The following is a 23222-nucleotide window of genomic DNA, read 5'->3' on the forward strand; positions in this document are numbered from 1 at the left end:
GTCTATGTATTCCTTTCCATCTGCACCTCAGGTTTCTTTGATCCTTCAATTCTGGCCTTGTTCTCTTTTTATTCAGGCAATCAGGTCCTTTAGAGGTTAGGCCTAATCTCACCCCAACATGAACCCCTGTGGCTATGCAACCTATGATGCTCTTTTCTTGTCAACTATAGCATTTTTTAATTAATATAGAGTTTGTATTCATTACCATGTACCTCTTTTTTTATTGGTAATATTTTAAAATGAATCATCATTACTCCAACTAAACTACAAGTGCCTTGAGAATAGGGTTTTGTTACTATCACCACTGGCAGGGCATTAAGCAGAGCTCTTATTTCATAGTGACAGGTTCATCCTTTAAGAAATTGTGAAATTTTGCCATTTTTGTATAAGACTCTGTACTAGAAGATGCTAAGATTATCATGATTTAATAAATTTATTTCTTTCCTCAAAGAAATTTATATCTTGATTACCAAGAGAGAAAAAAAAAAGAACAAGATCATTGCGATTGATTTGATTGGTATAATTGAATTGATTGGGGCTATGAGTATTAATCCAGCCTTGGAGGACCAGGGATCCTGCCTAAGGCCATGGCAGCTAAGACGAGATATAAAAACTAGGAATCATCCAAAGGAGAAGAGACAAGAGGAAAGAATGACACAAACAGAGGGTGGGGGGAGGGCGGGGCTGCATGTGCAAAGGTCTGGAGGTGAGGGTGAGGGGCTATGTCATTATATGAGGCACTATTGGATGAACTTAAAGCATTTTGGTATGGTTGGTATATAGGTTGCCAGGGAGTAGTGCATTGAAAGATAAAGCTGATCTTGGAGGAAAGCAGAAGCCAGATCACAAAATGTTATACATCTTGCCAGGGAATTTAGGCTTATGAGAGGAGTGTTGAATTATTCAGGGATTTTAAGCTGGGGTATATAATGGGCTCGAATTTGCATTTTTGAAAGATGACTCTGGCTGCATGTGAAGAATGGATTGGAGAGAGTAAGTCTGGAAATAGAGAGAGCCGTCCAATTATTTTTCCAGTATCTGTGGCATTGCCTTCTTAAGAGTTTGTTAAATGAATGTGCTTGCTCTTCATCTCCCGTAGGATGAAAAATAAATCTTCATGATTATGCTGAGGGGAAATATGGTAACACGTTTATTGATTAAAGTGTATTGGATTTTATTTAATGATCTTTGGGAAATGAATTTCCCAAAATAAAAGAAAAATGCATCTGTGAAATATTTGAGTGGCAGGTATGTGTTCTGCAAAACAGAATGTGATGAGGGCTGAGCCATCCCTCTGAGAACAGATACTGGACTCCAGAGGGCAAGGGAAGGACAGACTAGAGATGCGATGGAGAGATTGACTGTGACACATGCGATGTGCGCTCTGGGAGAATGAAGAGTCTGGTGCGCCCCACACTGTACCCTAATGAAAGCAGCCTTCACAGACCCTTAAAGAAATGAATCTGTTAAACAGATGCCTTCTGCATGTCACTTGCAGACAAAGATTCCTTTACTAAAAGCCCCCTTAGAAAGGTTGATAATGGATAAGTCTGGAGAGAGGAATAATTTGTCAGACTAATTTATTATAGTCCAAGGAGGTGTCTGAATAATGCAAGACTCTAGGGACTGGAAGGCTGTCATCTAGTGGTGTTACTGACTCTCCTCTCACAGACTGGGGTCTCTGTTTGCTTATTTGTTTCTGGTTTTATTACATGGCTGAGGCTACCATTGTTCCCAGTTCTTTGGTTCTGTTAATAATAGTCCATTCTTTGTTCATTCTGAAAATGAGAAAATATGAGCCCATGTGTGGGAATGCTGGGTTTCAAGCAGGATCCACTGGGGAAAATTGTATCTAGGAGTTGAAGCTATCAATAAAACAGGAACTGGATCAGCCTACAGTGGTTCTGCTGCCTGGCTCTGAATCTAAAGGACCCTCAGGGAAAGGACAACCCAAACCGAAGCTGGGCTCCTAAGGCAGTTGCTTACTCCTCTGTGCTCCCCCAGAAGAGCTCACAGCCCAACCCAAATGACTAAGCAGAATGGGAGAACTTTTATTTTCTGCCCCTATAAAATTAAAACGAAAAATCACCCAGCCAATCTTCCTCCCTCACAAAATGCACTTGAGCAACAACTAAATTAAAAAATGATCACCATTCTGATAGAAATGGTCATTTCTCAAGAGAAAGTAAAAAAATTCCTATTTCTACTGTAATGGATATTGGACTGTATGTTTCTGGAAGAATTATTTTTCCTGGTCATGGTAATTACTGTATTTGTCCAACTATTACAAAGAAAAAAAAGAATGAGAGGAAGAAAATAAGAGAAAGAGAGAGAGGAATGTATGACTTAGTCTGATGAAAGACCCTCGGGGACTGTTTTCAGGGCCGGGCTGGGCCATCCACAGCGCACCGCTCCAGTCCTCGGTCAGCCCGTCTTCTAGGCCTCGGTTTTCCAATGTGCGTCTCATGCTCTACCTCCACATTAGCATTGTAGGATTTTAAAAAATAAATGTCCTACTAAATGTACTGTAGAGGAATTTAACAATTTCAGAAATTAATAGAAAATCTGAAACAAAACCATTCCCTAACCATCAGCACAAGCAATATCATGGCAATGATCATAAGGGAATCTTTACAGTGTGGTAAAAAGAGGTAGGGACTCTGAATCTGCTACTTATTAGTATAATTTTAGAAAAATATTCCACTTCCTATCACAGTTTCTTCCTCTGCCAGATGAGAAGTTTGGACTAGAAAATCTTTCTGTCCTGTTTCAGATCTAAAATTCTAATGAACACATTTAAATTCAGACAATGAATATTTTTATAGCCAGGTTTGGGGGATCCCAAGATGACTAGGACATGATCCTTATTTTTGCAGAGTTCACTTTATACTATGTGCAATTCTCATTTGTGTAACACGAGTAGTATTTTTTTTTTTTTGCTATTTCTTTCTGAAACACATGAATATAATAATGCAAAGGTTTTGCAGTGAAATATATAAGTAGACACAAAACCATATGGCATATTGGTGGATATAAAGCACATAGAAGTGAGGTTTTAGGTATTTATTCTGCCTGTGCTGTTGAATGGCCAGAGGTGGAGTTTTAGAGTAACTCAGTAGATATTAGCTTGTGGAGGTTTGTTTGTACACACTTGCACAAACATAGAAATTCACTCTTTAAATTCGCACAAGCTCTCCCAGGGCTGAATTATATTCACAACCACTCCTTCCACCTACACACATACTTTCAACACAAAAATTCATTGAACTCAACCCTGGATGGTTAAGTGTGGGAGCAGATGATTCAATGAGTAATAATAAAAATCGTTATGTACTTTCCTGCTGCTTCCCAAGTGGAGTGCTAACACAGGTGGGAAAGAGCATTCTCATCCCAAGTCGGAGAGCTTTACCTGTTGGTTCGTTCACAGGTGTGAGTAGATGATACCATTGTCAGTACCAGCAAGGCACATCACTGTCCATATCTGTCAGCTGTGCTGGTGAGTTATATGGCTCTAAGCTGAACCTCCTATGATGGTACATTTCAATGTCCACACCACAATAAACTCACCATACTGATCAAAGTCTTTTATCCTAACCTTCCATTTTTAGGATATTCTGACTTTCATGAAATGTCACAGGGCATTTTCTCTAAAAATCCATTTCTGAAAAGCTGCTTAATACTCCATGTTACTTTTCTTTGAAAAATCCACTTCAGATGATACCCCAGACCTTTCGGACTTTTAACATTCCTTAGCCAGATGTTCAACAGCAAATATTTTCTCAGCTGGGAAATAGAAGGGAAAAAAACAGTGAAACTTGTCAGCAGTAGTGGGAATTATCAGTATCAATGAACACTTATTTTTTTGCTTTTGCATGGGAGACTGGCAGAGATATTTGAAATATGAACCTCAGTCCTATCCCTAATATACTTTAATAAATTCCAGCTCTGGAGTAGCAAATGAAAACTGATACTGAAGACTACAGGGCGTGCAAAAATATGGAACATATTCAGAAGTTATTTCTATTCATTCTACTTCCAATCACAGGTTCACTCAACCTGTATATGATAAATGAACCTTCAGGGTATGTTTGCATTGACATTTATGAGTTTGAAGAATAAATGACCTGATTTTTTTTTTTTGGAGGGGCGTTCCCCAGAGGGCTTAAAGGTAACTGAAATAACTTTGTTCCGGAATATTTCTTGAGTATCTTTGAAGCCAGAAATGTAATTGAATTTGAAAAGTCACTTAAGAATAAAAATCTGAAGGCACTTTGGGCATTGCATTATGGGACTAAGCCAAATATTTAAAAAATATTTTAACTTCAAATGAAATTTTCATTCATTTTGCTGATTAATTAAATATGGGTATTTTTCTGAATTGGTAAGAACTCATTGAATACATGGCATTACAAAGAATACTAAATAAATTGGAACACAAGAGGACTTTGGTTTGAAACAACTTTGAAAAGTAGCAGTTTTTCATCGAGGCAAGAAATATGTTACTTCCTTTGATCTGCTCCTTCATTAGTTTTCCTTGATACTATGAAGCCCCTCTTTATAGTCTCTCCCAGCCTGGATGATCACTTATCCGCCAGTGAAAGTGATTTAGAAAGAAATTACAATGAACTTTGCTGCTTTCTCCCAAGGTCCTCAGACTCTAAAGCGTTCTCAAGTAAGAGTTGGCAAATCAGCCTCCCTTTAACTCAGGATATCTTTGCATTCAGACTAGGGTTTTTTAGTTATTGTCCTAGGATATTTTCAAACCTGGTTCACCCTACGGAAAACTCTACTCCTTAGTGACATAGTAAGTTATCTTGTAATTAAAAACTAAGCTTTTATCTTAGAAGCATTTTTAAGATATAGCAATTAAAACTGGCATACCAGGGCACTATGGATCACTATTAATTTTTCTAAAGTGATTTCTGTATTTGAAATTTTGGCATTTTAACTTTGAGGATGTGATGTTGGGCGGGTACAGTGATAGGTTACTTAAAAAGTTGAATGTTAAACTTTAAATCTTGGAAAATATTGACTTAAGGAGCCATTTGACATAATCATCAGGGGGCTTTTTTGGGAGGGTGTATGGGTGTATGATAAAATCCCTCAAGACTCTTCTCTTTAGTTTAATGAATATGAATTTTTAATATGAAAATAGTAAACAAATGTTTCTCATTTAAATCACAAGGACTGATGATGCTCAAGTACCAAGGCACAGGGAGATGCAGTCCAGTGAGTCACTTGCCTGGTCAAATCATTATTATGCTAAACAGTGATGGAGGGAAAGTCCTTTTTTCTATTTCCATCATTTCTTTTTTCCTTAAAGAAAAAAAATTGCTTTCTTTTTTATTTGTTTCCCAAGACCCATGGAGTTTATATAAATTAAGTAGAAAAAACCAAAAGGTTTATTTATATTGAAAGAGTTTGGAAAAATATATGGAAATTTTTCATTACTATATTGCCCACTCCTTGAGTAACACTGGTGTCTGTAACTTGATTTAAAAAAAAATTTCAAACAGCTGAAGAAGACAGCCACAGACAGTAGATTCCTGAAAGTCTCAAACAGACTGCCTAAGGTCAGACAGGGGCAACACATGACATCATCAGAGGCAGATCCAGAAAGAAAAAGCAGAGGTCTCCTACCATAGAAGTTCACACCACAAAGTCAGGAAATCAAGACAGAACAAATTAAGAAGCAGAAGCAAAAGAGAAGAGTCTCACAAATAATGGGAAGACAAAGAAACACCCTTCAGTCGAGGGGAAAGGAGGAATCCCCAGAAAGAGAACTAAATGAAATAGAGGCAAGTAAGTTATCAGATATTGAGTTCAAAACAATGGTTCTAAGAAAGCTCAATGAGCTCAGTGAGCTCAGAGAGAATTACAAAAATCTACAGGGAAACTACGAGGAACTTACTGGAAACTCTATCAGCATGAAAAAGGACATAGAAACTATCAATAAGAGACAAGAGGAAATGAAGAATACAATTTCTGAATTGAAGAACACAGTGGAAGGAATAAAAAGCAGGCTGGATGAAGCAGAGGATGGACTCAGCGAGCTGGAGGACAAGGGAGGAAAAAAGCTCCCAGAAAGAGCAAGAAAATGAAAAAAGACTCAAAAAGAATGAAGAGGCGTTGAGGGAAATGCAGGACAACTCGAAACATAATAATATCTGTATAATAGGGCTACTAGAAGGAGAAGAAGAGGAGGAAGGGATAGAGAACCTGTTAGAAAAAGTAAGGATGGAAAACTTCCCTAAGTTGAGGAGAGAAAAAGTCCACATCAAGTCCAGGAAGCACAGAGGGTCCTATTCAAGAGGAACCCAGTGAGGCGCACTCCAAGACACATCATCATTAAAATGGCAAATATCAAAGACAAACAGAGAATCCTAAACGCAGCAAGGGAGAAAGAGGTAATACCATACAAGGGAGCCCCGGTAAGACTAGCGGCTGCCTTCTCAACAGAAACACTCCAAGCCAGAAGGGAATGGCAAGAAATATTCCAAGTCACAAAAAGCAAAGGCCCGCAACCAAGACTGCTCTACCCAGCAAGGCTCTCAATGAAAATGGAAGGCATAATAAGGAGTTTCTCAGACAAAAGAAGGCTAGAAGAATACACCTCCACCAAATCGGCAGTGCGAGATATGCTAAAGGGACTGCTTTAAGAAGATGAAGAAAAAGAGTCTATGAATACCCAGTTCCTTTCCCAGTCACCAATACTTGATAATACCAATATTTTTAATACTTATTAATCATATCGTGACAATGATGTGTTATTTTGTTACTTTATTATTTCTTGAAACTAAACATGTCTCTGCATATTTCTTGCCTATGTCTATAATTTTTAAAAAAAGCTTTAAATGACTTTTTGGTATTCTTTATCCATTTTTTGATTAAATGTTTGTAGAATTTTTTTTCCTATAAAACCCCAGAAAACTATTAACCCTTTTTTAGATGCGTTGCAAATACTTTCCTATTCTATCACTTGTCCTTTAAGTTTTTTTATATGTATATTACTGTATAGTCTTAAATGTTTAACATAGTCATATTGTCAATATTTAACTTTATAGCTTCTGGGTTTGAATATTTTATTTCAGAAGTTATTTTTTAATATATTTTATTTCAGTTATAACTCCTTAGATTTTACATATTGATTTTTAACTCACCTGAATATATTTTGTATAATGTGTGAAATAGGGCTCTATATATATTTCAAGTAGTAGTGGTCCATTCACCTTATTTGTTGAATGAGCCTTATTTTCCCCATTGATTTGAAATATCAATTTAATCATATATTGTTAGACAGATTAGACAGATATATATGTTTGTGTCTAGAATGCTCTTTTTGTTTCATTGATCTACTTGATTATTTCTGTTCTGGTGTCATGTTGTTTTAATTGCTGAGACTTTATAATAGATTTAAATTTTTAAATATTTTATAATGGATTTTGACATTTAAAAATAATAAATAAAATCAATCTGCATTAAAAAAAAGAAAAAAGAAACTCCTACCTTTTGCACGAACATGGATGGAACTGGAGAATATTATACTAAGTGAAATAAGCCAGTCAGTGAAACACAAATACCATATGGTCTCACCTATAAGTGGAATCTATTCAACAAAATAAACTAACAAACAAAAAAACCACAGGCATGGAAACATGGAGCAGATTGAAAGTGACCAGAGGGGATGGGGAAGGAGGACAGTGGTGGAAAGAAGGGGAAGGGACTAAACAAAGATCATGTATGAATGACCCATGGACATGGACAGCAGAGTGGGAATTGACTGTGGGAGAGGGGGTAGGGTGGGATGGGTGGAGGGGGGCAAAGTGGGTGGAGGGAGAAATTTTCAGCCAAAATTGAAACACCTAAATTCAGTAAACTTAGATCAAGGTATATTTTTATAACACTTTGGTATTATAGATGGACTGGAGAAAGTAGCCAAACAATTCACATACAAATAATCAAGCATTCAATTGCTGTTCTCAAGAACCTGAAGCCTAATGCCTCATTAGAGAGTCACTTTCCACTTCCCCTGAACCATTTTCAAACACCTTTCAACATCAGAATTGGTCCAACTGCAAGAGCCAAAAGTACAGAGTGTCCTGCCAGAAAAAATCTCTTTGCATTTCTGTTACTAAAAACCAATAGGCTTACATCTTCTAAGGGAAATTGTAAAGGACTTACCACCCAAATATTGCACCAAATAAGTGAACTTAAGATAATATTTTGAGTGAGGATTATTTTACCTACCAACAATTGAGAACATTCTCAGTTACTCAAGGTGATAAGGAACTGATAATGTAGATCTAAAATATATCAAAAATATAGAACACGTGTAGACATAGTATATGTGTGTTACAGTACATAACATAATAGATAGAGCTACATACAATTATTAAATTTCAAACTGACACGTTCTTCTGGTCCCAAACTGTAACTGTTTATAAAGTTGCCCAAATACTAGTATCACTTAGGTGAATTTAAAAAATGAAGGTCTTTCTTTTTTCCTCCTCATTTCTTTCTTGAGGGTTTTTGATTCAATAAGATTGGAGAGAGTCCCAAGAAACCATGTTTTAAAAAAGATCTCTGTGGTTCTGAAGGTAAACTGAATTTTCTATCTCCTCATTTAGGTCCCTGTTAATCTGCACTTCAGTCCTTCATAGATAGAGTGAATAAAGCGAGCATTCTGCCTGTATACTGAATACTAATGTGGGTTACTTTAAGGTTAATCCCTGGTATTTCAGGTGTTTCTACTTAATACAGAAAAAAGGAACAAACCCAAACACTTACAGTTATGCTAAATGGGAAATCCACTTCTGGAGCTGTTCTGAACAGACTTCAATTTTAGAAGTAGCTGGAATTTTCTTCTTAGAGGGATCAAGTTCAGATACAGAAAATGAAAGTAGTCTATCACAAGGGAATAGCAAAGAAAGATCAGAGTTCTGTTTGCTGAAGTAAGGCATGAAGGTACCTTAGGGGACAATGTGTTCAAATTAGAACTTTAACTTATTCATTATCATTTATTTCCTTATGAAATTTTATGTTCTTATTACAAAAGTAAATTTTGAAAAATAGAAGAAATTATTTTAGAAATTGGAAAATAGGGGAAAAAAATCACTATACCCCGAGATAAATACTCAGTATTTTGTGGTATTTCCCTTCTGTTTTAAAATATGCATATCTATGTCTCTATATTGAAATGTGCATGGACATTTAATATTTATACAATATTTATCTTCACCATTGTGTGAGTTTCTCCAGCTGACACCATTGTTGTAAAAATGCTGTTTTAATCAGAATAATGGCTTAATTACATTAAATAACATGGTAGCTAACATTTATATGTTGCTTATAGTAGCCACTGTGGGTTGGAACGTTAAAACTTTCACTCTTTAGAATAGTGAGATAGATACTCTATTATGTCTGATTTTATTGATGAAGAAAAGAGGAACAGGGGTTGTGAGTGATGTTGCTCTACGTGTGTCTTCTGGAGAGTTGTTCTTACAACCATGTAGGGCCCACTGGGGTATGGCACGCAGGGCGTGCCTGTGGACGTGCCATTCCTTGAAACTCTCCCCTGCTCCTGCATCTCTGCTTTAACATGAACATGTGAGTGGTGAAAAATTAGTCAGGAAATTTTGAGCTTCTTTGATAACATGCTGTGGTGCTATAAAAACAGCTTAAAAATGATTGGTTTGAATGTTGTTCTTGGGCTGGGTTTTTAGCACAGCTTTTGTGTCTTAACCATGAATGAGGAAAAAAGAGAGAATGTCACAAGTAAATAAAAACTTTTACCTGAAGCACATATCATTCTCTTTTTCTCAGTGAAATGGCTCTGATGTTTTCTTCAGATCTGAAAAACAACTCTAAATGGCCCCTGAAAAATTCTGCAAGGTAAAATTTTAAACCCATGCAAATGATTCCAGACAATATCTTTTTTCCCCCCCAGGATTATTTACCAGTTGGATACCTAGCTCTGATAACAGTGGGTTCTAATTTAGGCCATAAATTAAGACAAGAGGAATATCAAACTCTTCAGCATGCTTTTCTATTTTAGGACAGCCTCCAAAGTTTTTGTGCTTGCTCGCGTTTAGCTAACACAAAACTTTCTCCCTGGGAAATCAGCCTTGTTAGTTGCTCAAGCTTCTGGTGGAAGATATCTAACGTGACAAGAGCTCGGAGAGGCAGAGCCATAATGAAAAATGTTTACTGCTATCCTTATGTCCTCATTGTTCAGTGACACACAGAAGCATCTCTCCTTTTTAGGTTTATGTAATCAATGTCAAATTATTTTAAATACAGCCTCAGTGAAACCTTGACCTTGTTACTGTTAAATCACATGCATTCTGTTAGATGGTTTACAAGTTGTCCACCTTAGCCTTCTTTTTTACATCTCTCCAGTGATTGCATTTTCATTTCATAACAACAAACTTCTCATGGGTGAAAGAAAGCATTCTCTCAAGAAGGTCAAGCTCCCTTTTACTTCCTCTTCAGTGTAATGAAACTGAACAGAAAGTCACTATTTCTGAAGCATCGCTGCAGGTGCTCTGTAACATGGCAGCCGGGCACTCCTGAATGATGGAAACCTCTTGGCTGACATCTGGTGAGGGGTGATTTCAGACACAAAGGAAATCCACTTGTTTTGAGGCTGCTGTGGAGGCAGCTGGCTTGCAGTGTTAAACCACAGCATAAGCATCATGCTTGCCCAACTTCTAAATTAAAAAAAAAAAAAAAAAAAAAGAGAGAGAGAGAGAGAGAGAGAAAAGAAAGAAAAAAAAAGGAAAAGAAAAAGAAAAAAAAGAAAAAAAGGGGAAACATCTGCCCAGCATCTGTTGTTACAAACTTTCTCTTATGAAACTTAGACAGTGTGTTTCTAGAGTTGTCAGTCCCCCAGGTAATACCGCTAAGACAAGTATAATATGGGATAATTATAACGTGGGAAAATGAAGTCTTAACGATGGGAATCTTGTCCTTTTTGAGGTAAAATCCTGTCCATCTTAGGTACAGGGATCCAGTTATGTTTTGGGGTATGCAGCAAGGCATCTGGCTTGATAAGCTTTTGATTTAGTTTTCGCTCAAATAGTCTTTTGTGTATCCTCAACACACAGTTTTCCTTATTTCTAATACTTTGCACAGTTCTTCATACATAGTCGATGTTTAGTAGATGACTTTAGAAAGACTCCTAATCCATTAAAATTGTCAGATACTTCAGAAAAGCTTTTATCTTCTCTTAGATCTCTTTTTTCTTCCTCATGGAAAATTTCCAACAATCAGTAATTTATATTGCATTAAAAAACGTTGACTTACTTTTATGTATTTTATTATAAGATTTACAGTTATAAGAAAAGATAGAGAAAAATATAATGAATATTCACATACCCCCAAGCAAGCTTTAAAAAAAAGTTTTGCCATGCTTGTTTCAGATATATATTTAAAAAAACAAAACAAAACATTGCAGATACAGCTAAAGCCCCTACCCCTCCATGAGTCTGTTTTCTTCTCTGTCCTGCTTCGTAGAGGGTACCTCTAATCAGAGGTTATGTACATCATTCTCATGCTTAGCTCCTCAATACATTCTTATACTTTTTAATATATAAATTGGGCATATTTTACTATTTCATTTCATTATATATCTAATATATATTTTACCATGCGTATATTTATAAAATCATTGGCAATACACTGTACATATAATTTTTCAAATTTTCTTTTCACTCAATACTATATATTTGATATTTATTTATGCTTACTCGCCTAAAAGCCACTTTCTTAAAACTTTAAGTTCATTATGAACCAAATGTTGAATTAAAATACAACAAATATGGGTTATTAGAAAAATATGAAAAACAAAGATGTATCAAGTACAAGCATCACTTTTTTTATTATTACATTTAATAGAAAAAATACTTCTACAAGTTGCTATAGAAGTCTCTTAAAGGTATTTTCAATTTCAGCATTAATGTTGACACATATTGGTAATACTTCGCCAACTGGCATTGGTCTACAGAATGCACTTTGAGTAACATTGCTCTAAATCATTTATTTTCACCACTATAGATTTTCTTGTTTGTCTGAAGTCCTACCATTTATTTATTCATTACTCCTTTGGTAAATATTTGATTCCGGTTTTTGCTATCACAAACAGTGCTGTAATGAACGTCCTGACCTCTTGTGTCTCTTCATGCACGAGGCATTGTGCCCACAATGCAATTCTTTGGTGAAAAGACATGATCACCTTCTTCCTCAGTGTTTTTTATACATCTCTCTTGTATTTCCCTTGAAATAATTTTGAAACCTTAATTAATCTTAATAAACTAAGCTAAAAACAAAACTGAACCCTTCATGCATTTTAATCTGATATTTAAAATCTTTTGGCATGAGATCAACTAGTTGCAAAGATATGAGTTTTGGTACCTCACAAATACTCTTGAAAATGTGAGTAGTTTTGATAAAATACTTCTATCTTATCATGTGCTTTAATTAATTTTGTCAATATCTTTGAAACAGACATAAATCATGACAAGGGATTGAAAATACTACTTATTCTTTCATCACAGTCAATGATTAGCATGCAGAGAGAACACTCTTAATGGCTAATTGATATTTCCCAGCATGCTGTTCACTGATCTTGGATATCCTGCTTAATGATACTTGAAGTGCCTTGGGTGGCTGTCCTGGATAGCACTAGACACATGAGTAAAGCCATTTGGGGTCATTGATTCCCAGAAGAGATCTCAGTGCCAGCAACTGATGACTGACTCAGGGTGAGATTAACAGAAAAGACTATTCAATGAAGTGCAGCCCAAATTCCATAAATGGGAACAAATAAATATTGTTTTATTCTCAGTTTTATTCCTTGGAAATACCACAGTAGATAACAAAGACTTTAATTTTCCACTTTATTTTAAAGTTAAATAATTACCTCAATATCTTTGTAACTGGAATTTTGCATTCTGCATGAACATTTTACTTGCTCATGTGTAATATGTGTTTGAATTTATACTTTAGTCATCATTCTGGCCATACAAATATCTATGGAGATATAAGAAATGATAATTCAAAAATAAAAGTTGAAAAATTATTGGATGATCTGTGAACACTTTTTCCCTACTAATTAAGTAGAGGACAGACCTGTATTTTAGAACAAATGGCTTACCTGTGTTTCATGCCAGATGCCTTGGTCATCTGAAAAAAGTCATACTGCCAGTATTTATCCCTCTCTGCTCCACTGCGTAGAAACCTGGTATCGGTACCGAATAAATCATGTTATTCTGCACACAATTTTGTCAGTTTATATTTGTAATACAAATTCAAACTGATTACAAAATACCAATGCAAACCTCTGCTGCATTAAGAAATATACCAGAATAGAGAGAAATCAAGACAGTGCAGGAGTGAATGGAAGTCACACTGACCTCCTCCCAAGACCAATCTGGAATAACAACTAAACTGTGGAGAAATCACCTGGAACAAACAGCTGAACAATAATGAGAGAAGAGCCTTATAACCTGGGACAGACAGAAGAATCAGCTTTAGCACAACCTAACTGGTAAGGAGTGTGGTAGAAGACTTGAGAAGGTAGGCGGGGCAGCCATGGGTGGCAGAACCAGAGGGATATTGAAATGGCCAGTTGGATCCTTCTGAGAAGAACAGGGTCTAAACCATAAGTGGGGATCTCCAGTCTACAACACCAGAGCCCAAAAAGTACACAGTTACAGCCAGCTGTGAAATAAAGCAGGGTTGCTCTCTGCTAGAGACAGGCCACAAAGAGCCATTGAAAGGGCCAATGTATAAATTTTATTTGCAGCCACTTACCCTGGTCTTCAGCAAAGGTGGGGGAAGAGTGGGCTGGAGATGCCTGAGGAGAGAATGGGAAAGGAGGCTTTGGGGAGAGAATTAAGAGAGTGGCCAGCAGGATCCTGGTGCTGACTCATCCCCCATGCACCAGACGTCATCTTGCTCAGGCACACCATTACCCTGAGCAGCACCAGCGTGAGAGGATACAATAACCCCACCCACAGGAGGGACTTTGCCCTGGCCTGGTGGTGCTAAAGCCTGACAGCTGAATATAGAGTAGCAGTGAAAGATAGTAGATCCCTGGCTAAACAGGGCACAGAGTCCAGAGGCACTTGAGGATAGACTGGAGATAGAGGCTTTGGGGAGGGAACTGAGAGTAGTTGGTGGGATCCCAGTGTTGACTCCTCCCCCATATGGCAGCAGCAATCTGGTTAAGGTGGACCACACCCCTGAGCAGCAGCAGTTTGAGAGGACCCAGTAACCCCGCCCCCAGGGGGGACTCTGCTCCACCCTGTGGTGTCCAAGCCTCACTGCTGAGTGCAGAATGACTAGATTAAGAGCTGAAGGAGACAGCCAGAGACAGTAGATTCCTGAAAGTCTCAAACAGACTGCCTAAGGTCAGACAGGGGCAACACATGACATCATCAGAGGCAGATCCAGAAAGAAAAAGCAGAGGTCTCCTACCATAGAAGTTCACACCACAAAGTCAGGAAATCAAGACAGAACAAATTAAGAAGCAGAAGCAAAAGAGAAGAGTCTCACAAATAATGGGAAGACAAAGAAACACCCTCCAGTCGAGGGGAAAGGAGGAATCCTCAGAAAGAGAACTAAATGAAATAGAGGCAAGTAAGTTATCAGATATTGAGTTCAAAACAATGGTTCTAAGGAAACTCAATGAGCTCAGTGAGCTCAGAGAGAATTACAAAAATCTACAGGGAAACTACGAGGAACTTACTGGAAACTCTATCAGCATGACAAAGGACATAGAAACTATCAATAAGAGACAAGAGGAAATGAAGAATACAATTTCTGAATTGAAGAACACAGGAGAAGGAATTAAAAGCAGGCTGGATGAAGCAGAGGATAGACTCAGTGAGCTGGAGGATAAGGGAGGAAAAAAGCTCCCAGAAAGAGCAAGAAAATGAAAAAAGACTCAAAAAGAATGAAGAGGCGTTGAGAGAAATGCAGGACAACTTGAAACATAATAATATCTGTATAATAAGGCTACTAGAAGGAGAAGAAGAGGAGGAAGGGATAGAGAACCTGTTAGAAAAAGTAAGGATGGAAAACTTCCCTAAGTTGAGGAGAGAAAAAGTCCACATCAAGTCCAGGAAGCACAGAGGGTCCCATTCAAGAGGAACCCAGTGAGGCCCACTCCAAGACACATCATCATTAAAATGGCAAATATCAAACACAAACAGAGAATCCTAAACGCAGCAAGGGAGAAAGAGGTAATACCATACAAGGGAGCCCCGGTAAGACTAGCGGCTGCCTTCTCAACAGAAACACTCCAAGCCAGAAGGGAATGGCAAGAAATATTCCAAGTCACAAAAAGCAAAGGCCCGCAACCAAGACTGCTCTACCCAGCAAGGCTCTCAATGAAAATGGAAGGCATAATAAGGAGTTTCTCAGACAAAAGAAGGCTAGAAGAATACACCTCCACCAAATCGGCAGTGCGAGATATGCTAAAGGGACTGCTTTAAGAAGATGAAGAAAAAGAGTCTATGAATACCCAGTTCCTTTCCCAGTCACCAATACTTGATAATACCAATATTTTTAATACTTATTAATCATATAGTGACAATGATGTGTTATTTTGTTACTTTATTATTTCTTGAAACTAAACATGTCTCTGCATATTTCTTGCCTATGTCTATAATTTTTTAAAAAAAGCTTTAAGTGACTTTTTGGTATTCTTTATCCATTTTTTGATTAAATGTTTGTAGAATTTTTTTTCCTATAAAACCCCAGAAAACTATTAACCCTTTTTTAGATGCGTTGCAAATACTTTCCTATTCTATCACTTGTCCTTTAAGTTTTTTTATATGTATATTACTGTATAGTCTTAAATGTTTAACATAGTCATATTGTCAATATTTAACTTTATAGCTTCTGGGTTTGAATATTTTACTTTTGGGTAAGAAAAATGTTATTTTGTATTTTCTCCTAAAACTCCTTAGATTTTACATATTGATTTTTAACTCACCTGAATATATTTTGTATAATGTGTGAAACAGGGCTCTCTATATGTTATATTTCAAGTAATAGTGGTCCATGCACTTTATTTGTTGAATAAGCCTTACTTTCCCCATTGATTTGAAATATCAACTTAGTCATATGTTACATTGTTAGGTGTATATATATATACGTTCATTTCTAGAATGCTCCTTTTATTTCATTGATATACTTGATTATTTCTGTGCTGATGTCATGTTGTTTTAATTGCTGAGACTTTATAATGGATTTAAATTTTTAAATATTTTATAATTGATTTTGAAATTAAAAAATAAATAAATACAATCGATCTGCATTTAAAGAAAAAGAAAGAAGGAACTCCTATCTTTTGCAACAGCATGGATGGAACTGGAGAATATGCTAAGTGAAATAAGCCAGTCAGTTGAAGACAAATACCCTACAATCTCACCTGTAAGTGGAATCTATTCAACAAAATAAATCAAGAAACAAAATAAACCACATGCATGGAAACATGGAGCAGACTGAAAGTGACTAGAGTAGATGGGGAAGGATGACAATGGTGGAAATAAGGGGAAGGGGCTAGACAAAGATCATGTATGAATGACCCATGGACATGGACAACAGAGTAGGAATTGACTGTGGGAGAGGGGGGCAGGGTGGGATGGATGGAGGAGGGTAAAGGGGGGAAAAATTGAGACAACTATAATAGAATAAACATGATTTAAAAATAAAAAAATAAAAATAAATTAAAAATGCAAAAAAAAGAAACATACCAGAATAAATTATGATAATCAGCATTTCCAAATCAGTAGCTATTATTTTCATGTAGCTAGATCTATTTAATTAGGTTTCTCTATTATGCATAAAAGATGTTCTGAAGTTCAAAATTTTAAATGTATTCACAAACATTTTTCTTCTGATACTATGCCCCTTACTTAATGTGTGACTCATTTTATTTCAGGATTTAGGAAAAAAATAACTAAAAATTTAGAAAGTCAAGAATAAAAATAAGAACAACACAGAAATGAATAGATTGGAATTTTCCTTAAAGTAGTTCCTACAGTAAAGACAATCAGAAAGGCTGATCTTTGGCAGGTTTAAAAAGAAAAAACCTAGGAAATAAGCAAAAATTAATAGTGACACAGTTATTTTGTCACAGCTACAGAAAAGATGGTACAATAATTCAACCACAGAATATATGACATTTTAAGTTTTTGCATTGGATAAAAAAGGAAAGTAAAACGTCTGGAATTAAATCCCTCAAATAAAAAATTTCACATTTCTTCAATTTTTAGCATAATTATCTTATATAGAAAATAATTATTTAAAATTATAGTGAATGCAGTTCTGCTCTTTATGATAATTTTTACATTTCTTATTTTTTTTCTAGATGTCAAGCATGAGAAAGATCTTTTTATAATTTATCTGAGAAAGTACAACCCCATATTCTTCGACACCAAGATGAGATGGAAATGTTCTTTTTTGTTTTTTCAGTCTCAGTAAGGAAAACCTTTAGAGGAACATAATATAATTTGATGACTTAATTTGATTTTCTGCCACATATGCCTTTTTAGCAGTAAATGGCACACTACTCCCTCTCCTCTACACTTAGTTTAACGTACAGCAGAGATTGCTGGTAAGATAGATGCCAGGGCAATTATTGCTCCCGTCTTTCAATCCCATGGGTCTTCCCACCTTTCAACACCTCTCATGATCTATGCATCCTAATATATAAAAGTGTGCATGATATACATCACATGACATGGCACTTAGTTCTCAGGCCTGTGTGTGTGTATGTGTATGAATGAAAGCATTTATAGTATATGTGTATGTATATCTACATCAGCACACAGGAACTCAGAAGAATGTTTATGATAACTTAAATTTGTACAGCATTTGCAAAGTGCATTGACATTAGCCATCTTATTTTACATTTTTCTACCTCATGTGTATTTGAGATAGGAAAAGCAGGAAGTAATTGCCTCGCACTATAGAGAAATGGCTGTGAAGAAGTGAAGCTAAGTAACATGTTTAAGGTTACAAAGGAAAGATGGAGCACAGGTAATACACGTGAATTCCTGATGAGCAACGTTCACCCAGAACCATGCTGGCTTCATAGATAGAAAATACACTTTCATGATGTGCAATGGATACAACTGAAGAATGATACTCCTCTCTTTACTATTTTTGAGGAACATTTTTTTGTGAAACATGTCCAGTGTGACCTGGATGTCATATAGGGATATACAAGGATTAAATTAAGTATGTGGTATATATTTTATTATTCTGAATATTGTTACCTATTAAAAATGAAGTTCTATAATGCCATTGCCTTATGCACTTTTGAGAAAGAATTCTGGAATAATATGCTGCACCCTTTCTTACTAAGCACACTCACAGAACACATACACACTGTACAGTGTGTCAGAAGTTAATAATCAATTAATTAAGCTCTTTAGGCTTAAATATCCAACCAGATGCCTTTCAAATTTAGTTTAAAGTAAAAAGTCAGAATTCATTTTGTCACCTACCCATCACATATTATTACTTCTTTAATGGAAAATCATTTGGATTTTATTTGATAGTTTAGATGTTTTTGAAAATGTTGACAAATCCAAGCTGTACTTGGAGCTAGAGAATAGATATGTTTTTAACTAGAATTTTTATTCTAGAATGTAACTTCTCCCAAAAGATTGATCTTAGGCCTCTTGCTTCAGGTGGATCCATGGGAATGCACAAGAAAGAGTCAGGGGAACAGTCCCCATGGAAGACTGCAGTTTCTTTGAAAACAGGCTGCTACTACTGCTTGTGAAGTTCATTCAGTGCCCTTCCCTTCCCTTAGTCATCCAAAGTCAAAGGGCTCAAAGTCTCTCCAAGGTCTCCTCCTCTTCCTCGCTGAGCCAACACTGCCTTCACTCAGGAATACTACGAATGATTTCACTGGCCAGTGCCTTGTTTTCTAACAGTTCTATCTGTTGTCCTAGGTAATAATGGCTCCTTTAATGTCATCAGTACTGCAGCAGCTGAGTGGCACAGAAATTACGTGTACCTGAAGGTGATGGCTCTTAGAATTCCTTTAAAATAGAACACACCATTTCCCTCAACTCTTAAAGAAATGCCTCAGTGTAGCCTCAGACTTCTTCACCTCTTCCACCACCTCTGCTGAAAGCTCCACCACTGTCTGGTTGTGCCCAATGGGCAGAGTGAGGACATGGTTGTGAGATAAGCCTCCTTTGGCCAGGTCATGTAGCTGTGTGTACCAATGTTGGCCTCCAAGTGCTTTCCCACTTCTGTGCTGGCAAGCCAAGTCAGCAAGGTCCTGGAGGCTGAGGAGGCCTGTGAGGCTGCCTTGGGTGAAGAGAAGACTTACTAACTCTGCCTGTAGATGAATCTTTCCTTCCTTGTCTCAATGTACATATCTCCTGAAGCATCTTACAAAATAAAAGAGTAGTTACAGGGGATTAAAGAGATGATAAAAATGTACAGGTAGCCTTTAAAAAAAATCATTGGTCATATAAGCAGGAATGATTTCATCTTCTGTGAGTGGGTTGGATATAAAGTATCTATTTAATTTTAACCATCATTATTGTGAACCAGACTTGTGGAAGTGGGAGAGAGCCATCTGCTCCAAAAAGGCTATTATGAATAACACACAGTGTCTCATTTGGCCAGAACCCACTGGAGCAGAATTATATGGTGATCAATGACAGGGTTTGGAGATCAGGAAACATAAGTTTGAATAGCAACTCTCCTTCTTACCACCACTGTGACCTCAGAAAATTGTTTAATCTCTCTTAGCCTCTGTCTCTTTATCTGCAAAACGAAGATGATATTATCCACTTCACAGAGCTCTTGTGAGGATTAAATAAGAAAATGCATGTAAAACATGGTGCCTGGCACATAATAAGATTTCAATAAGTGATTGCTATTACAAAAAATTTGGCAACAATTTCACAAGCAAGATTTCCTACTGATTTGAGAGCTTGTAGATATTGTAAAACATTTCCTGAGACTTTTGTTCTTTGCTATAAAACTTAAACTCTAATAATGTGAATATTCTTGTCTGTTACAATGTTGCTGTTAAAATCATTATAGACCTTTCCAACCTACACATCTTACCTCTTTCTTAGTCCATGATTCCAGATATTTCCCAATTCCCTCAAGTCATAACTACTTAACTCCAAGCAAAGATGCATTTGTTACTCTTCTGCTCAGTGTCTCAGGGCCCTGATCCATGCAAATTTGATTTTTACACCCTCTTTGCCAATTATTTTTTTCTGGATAGATATGGCTAATGGGAGACAAAAGTTGGGAAATTGGAGGACTCTGAGAGGGAAGCCATGTTGCTTCTTCACCTTCTTTCTTGGTTTGGGCTGTATTGCTAGTGTAGATTGAGTGTCCATAATTCCATCTCTCTCTGACAGACCTTTCTTCTGTGGTCCCAATTTCTGTTGGGCAGATTCTTGCCATGGCCCTGTTTCCATGAGTGGCTGTTCCTCTGTGGTTCCAGCTTCTGTCTGGATGTTCTGTATTCTCAGGCCTCTGGTAACATCATCTCCTTTGTGTCCCCGCTCTAGAATAACTTTTGGCTGACACTGATATCTGGGTTTTGATGCAAAACTCTGGGTGTTCTCACTGTTCCCTGATTGTCTTTTAGCTTTTTCTAGTCCTTTGCAACCAGTGGCCTCTATTGAAATGCCTGGTCTGGGTTCTCTTCCTGATCAGACCTGATTCAATCATGGTAATTCCACAGATATTCTCTAAGCAAATGAGCTAGTGTAGAAATTTAATTTAGAGTGAGTTTTGAATTCCAGAGAACATTTCATTTTATTCAAGAAAGTTAAAATATCTGATATAGAATTTGATTACTAATCTTATTAGCAAATAGCTATATAAAAGTTCTGTGCCCAAGATATATAGATGAAAAATACAATGAACCCCAAGACCTAGCTCATTTCTTGAAGAGGGAGAAAAATTATTTTCTTTCTTTTACTCTTTAGTATCATAGCTATTTATAATACCACAGATTTTTAAGAGTTTGAAGTAGGAATAATTCAATTAGTTTTAAGTCTGTCCTAAATATAAGAGCTTAGAATTCTAAGCTGAACTTCAAACTTTATATGTTAAGATAGTTTCTTTTTCCTCTGTTCTGAACCCATATAGTTCCCTCAAATTAAATAAAGAAAAGAACATTAATAATCAATTAATAAAAAAAGATAACTAATAGTAGTAAATAAATTTTTTGCTTAATCATTGGGAATCTTATAAAGTAAGCCTGATACTTCCAACTTGCTGCTTAAGTCAATGCAAAAGGATCAAACTTACAACTTTCTTCAACTTTGTAGATCATATGTAATTTGAGGATAAAATTGATGCCCAGAGGAAAAAAGGTGGATTGAGTTCTGAAGTTTAGGAAAACTGTAGTAACCTAACATCTCAAATGAAACAGTCAGATTCTCTTAGACAATAAGAGGGCCACATATATACGCTTTCATCTTTGTGCAAGTAGATTGTATTCAGTAGTAAAAGGAACATGAAACTGTTGTATCTTTGTTTAATTGCCTGAGTTGGTTCTTTTCTGTTTCCCATGATCATTAGGGAAATATCATCACTTTGTCAAGGTTCTGGAACATATCTAAAGTTGTGGAATATCTGCTCTGAGGAATTAATGTGACCACTACATTAATGTAAATAAGTAAATTTATTAAGTCAACCATTTCAGGCAATTGTGTCCTGAGGTAAGCTAAGACTTATCTGAGTTGATGCAGCTGGTGCTTAGCATACATTATTGACCTTGAAAAATATCAGTTTGCCAACAATAATGGAGTTCTAATTTAAAAAGGAAACTTATGTTAATGAGAGCATTTCTCAATACTGTCTATCAAAGTAATGTACTCAAAAATGAGTTAAGTAAGGAAAAATGTAATATTTTAATAATACATAAAGAGTTTATAAAAGACAAAATTGGGTGCAGGACTTATACACAGCTTTGGATTCTATTGTTATAAAAATGTAATATACTAATGGAAAAATATGTTTGAAGGTTGATGCAATAAAAAAAGAAACTAGGAAACATCCTGCGTGCATCTGTGTGCTACATGCCAATGAGGCAGCTTGGATACTTGGTGCCCCATGAATGAGTGATGTCCACAATGTCCTGCCTCAACAACCCTGCTCATCTTCTGTAGACTCCTGCCTGTTGCTTCTTTTATGGAGTCTCTGTAGACTCCTGCCTGTTGCTTCTTTTATGGAGTCAGTCTATTTCATATCTAGTCTTCCTCTTTTATTAGTTGCTTTCTATTTTTCCCAGCATTGTTGTTTTTTCCAAAGAACCCTGCCTTCTCATGTTGTGTGTGAAGTAAGAGAGCTTCAGCTTTGTCATTTTTGCATTGAGAGCTCTAGGGAGCAAACAATGGGAGTTATGTAGACTGTCTTTGCTTGGGTGGTACTGCCACAGCAGTCACCTTGGAGCTGTTGCTCTCAGTAGAGCCAGAGCTGCCTTCCTGGGAGTAATTGCCTTAGAAAAGGCAAGAACTTATTGTTGAAGGTCTCCAGTTTATCCCTTTTTGTGGAACACTTGCTGTCCACCTCACTAAGGAGAGTCACAGTTTGCCTCTTATAGCTATATACATGAATTCTCAAACAGTCCAATCTTTGTTCTTATGCAAAAAAATTTTTTAAAAATCTTTGTTCTTAGATATAGTTATTCTGTAACAAGAACAGATAAAATAAAAACACTACAAGGAGTGAAAATTGTTATAAAATATTTTGGGTGATATGTGAACTATCTAAAAAATCTCAACTGATGTTTGCAAATTATTTTTATACATTCTTACAATAGATATTTAAAACATTGTGAGGTGGGTAAGTCAAGTGTTACTGTATTATGATTTTGCAGGTGTGTAAACAGGCCTGGAGGGCCATGGCACTGGCTCCACCTGAACACCAATAATTAGTGAAACTAAAATGAAAAAAAAAAAGAATCTGAGGTTTCCAAATCCGAATTACTTTCCTCTAGTCAATGTTGTGCCCCCAAAAGCAAAACTACAATTTGATAAATAAAGAACACTTTTCCTGAAGTTTTGGCCCAAAGTCTGAGAAGTGTAGTTGTGGACCAGCCGGGAGAAGTGTTGAGTAAATATAATTGTGAAACTCAACAGCCTATTTGCTAACTTCCTTTGAAGGAGCCTTTCAGAGCAGACACTGACTGAGACATACTTGTAGAAAAATCT

At 36.5% G+C, this 23222-nt stretch overlaps 1 pseudogene; it reads right to left on the minus strand.

Annotated features, from left to right (window-relative positions):
- Positions 1-18832: 18832 nt before the first annotated feature.
- Positions 18833-19421, minus strand: LOC129066913 (CWF19-like protein 1; annotated as a pseudogene).
- Between the last annotated feature and the right edge of the window lie 3801 nt (positions 19422-23222).

This window comes from Pteronotus mesoamericanus, unplaced genomic scaffold (assembly GCF_021234165.1).
Source record: "Pteronotus mesoamericanus isolate MK-2021 breed Mesoamerican mustached bat unplaced genomic scaffold, CSHL_Meso_final contig_20, whole genome shotgun sequence".
In the NCBI taxonomy this organism is placed as follows: Eukaryota; Metazoa; Chordata; class Mammalia; order Chiroptera; family Mormoopidae; genus Pteronotus; species Pteronotus mesoamericanus.